Raw genomic sequence first — 2123 nt, forward strand, 5'->3', positions numbered from 1 at the left:
AATGGCACTGCGCACATGGAAAGCTGGCACACAAGATGACACAACAAAAAGAGACACAGATTCCCGTGCTGCTGACAACAACAGAAGCAGACAAAGAAACAAGACGCAGCAAATAGACACAGAAAACAGACAACTGGGGTGGGGGGTGGGGAGGGGAGAGAAATAAATAAATAAAATAAATCTTAAAAAAAAAAAAGAAGGCTGGAGCTTCTGCTTACTTCTGGTGTCATAGTTACCTGGAAACCCTACTGAATTCACCACACTTCAGCATAATCGGATTTTGCCCACTATAACGAGAATTTACCCAGTTTAGTTGGTGCAGCATTAAAAACCTAAGTGTGACGCAACAGGCCAAGATAAGTAGGAATGACCTTTGATGATTTGTCAGACACGAGGACCTAACTTTGGTTAGATAACAACAAACAACATTCTGCATAGGAGACGTTTGGGAAGTTCTTCTCTAGTAAATTCAGTATGTGAGGTGAGATCTTCTAGTAGACTCAGCTTTTCCATAAATCCACCAAGTAGTGTGAAAGTGACCCATTCACTTCTCCATGTCACAACTCCATCATCCAAGAAACCAGACTCTCTTATATTCACAATGGTCCTATGAGCAAATCAACATATACAAAAGACTCCTGCAAAATTAGAATTTCCAATGGAGAAGCTACCTAAAATCTTCATTGCAAGAAAATAACTCTTGAAATGGAAGAAAATAATACAGAGGCATCACTTCCTTTTTTTATTCTAACTTTATATCAAATTCACAAACTAAAATATCAGAAAAAGGCGGTTCAACAAGTTATGGAAGCATTACCCCTAAAAAGTTCTGTCCATCCCAAGGGGAGGCAGAGGGAGGAATAGAATAGATGAAAGAGGGAGCATTTGGGGGGGGGGGGGGGAATATTCTCATTATCTTGCTATGATGGATAAAGGCCATGTTAAATCACATAAAAATTTACAAAAATGTATGGTCCAAAATGCAAACCATAATGCATTTTGGTACTGAACCTATGTTCAGTACCTATGTTTCAATACTTGCACAACATTTATACAAATGTACCATCCACATATGAAATGTTATTAATAGAGGGAGGGGGTAAAAAGGAAGGGTTTGGGGTATATGGGAGTCTCCTGTATTCAGTATGTGACTTTTCTGTAACCTAAAATTTATTTGAAGACAAAATGTAAATAGTATTCACTGTGGGAATAAATGAAAGAAAATGTCACTGTACATGAAGGATGACAGATCTTACAGTGATGAAAGGCAAAATGTCAAAAAGGTTTTTTTTTAATATTTTTTCATTAGTTTCTATTCTCCCAATTCTTTAAAATTTAAAAAAAAAATTTTGTATTTTCTTATTTTAAAAACTATCATTATTTCATGTTCTTAACTGTATTTGGCTATTTTATTGGCTTCCTTTTTATTTTTTTAATATATTTTTATTTATTTTTAAAAGATATATAGATCACACAAAATGTTACATTAAAAAATAGAGGAGGTGCTTGCTTCGGCAGCACATATATTAAAATTGGAACGATACAGAGAAGATTAGCATGGGCCCTGCGCAAGGATGACACGCAAATTCATGAAATGTTCCATATTTTTATAGCAGCATTGTTCACTATTGCCAAAAGTTGGAATGAACCCAAATGCCCATCAAGAGATGAATAGGTAAATAAAATGTGGTATATACATACAATGGAATACTACTCAGCTTTAAGAACAAATACACTGCAGTCACACGTGATGACATGGATGAATCTTGAGAGCCTTATGTTGAGTGAAGCAACCCAGGCATAGAAGGACAAATACTACATGACCTCAATGATATGAAATAATTAAACCAAGCTGCCTCAGAGAGCTAGAGACTGGATGATAAGCTTACAGGAAATTGGGGGGCAGAGGAAGGATGTAAGCTGACACCTACATGGCTGAAATCTATGATAACTGGAGGTAAGTATTTGTACAAGGAAGGGATAAAATGGGGGCATAGGGTTACCTTTGGGTGGAGCTTTGCAGGCTTGAAGGGGGCTAGGGATGGGTGGGTGGGTAATATTGCCCAAGAAATTACAGGGAGGGTGGGGCAACATACGAATTTAGGAGATTGTCAGGTATTTGG

At 37.1% G+C, this 2123-nt stretch overlaps 1 non-coding gene across 1 annotated transcript; it reads left to right on the top strand.

Annotated features, from left to right (window-relative positions):
• The first annotated feature begins 1502 nt into the window (after nucleotides 1-1502).
• On the top strand, nucleotides 1503-1609 carry LOC111760029 (U6 spliceosomal RNA). The gene has a single exon (XR_002793832.2). It is a non-coding gene; the product is annotated as a U6 spliceosomal RNA (small nuclear RNA).
• The last annotated feature ends 514 nt before the right edge of the window (nucleotides 1610-2123 follow it).

The sequence above is a fragment of the Dasypus novemcinctus genome, chromosome 31 (genome assembly GCF_030445035.2).
Source record: "Dasypus novemcinctus isolate mDasNov1 chromosome 31, mDasNov1.1.hap2, whole genome shotgun sequence".
NCBI lineage: Eukaryota > Metazoa > Chordata > Mammalia > Cingulata > Dasypodidae > Dasypus > Dasypus novemcinctus.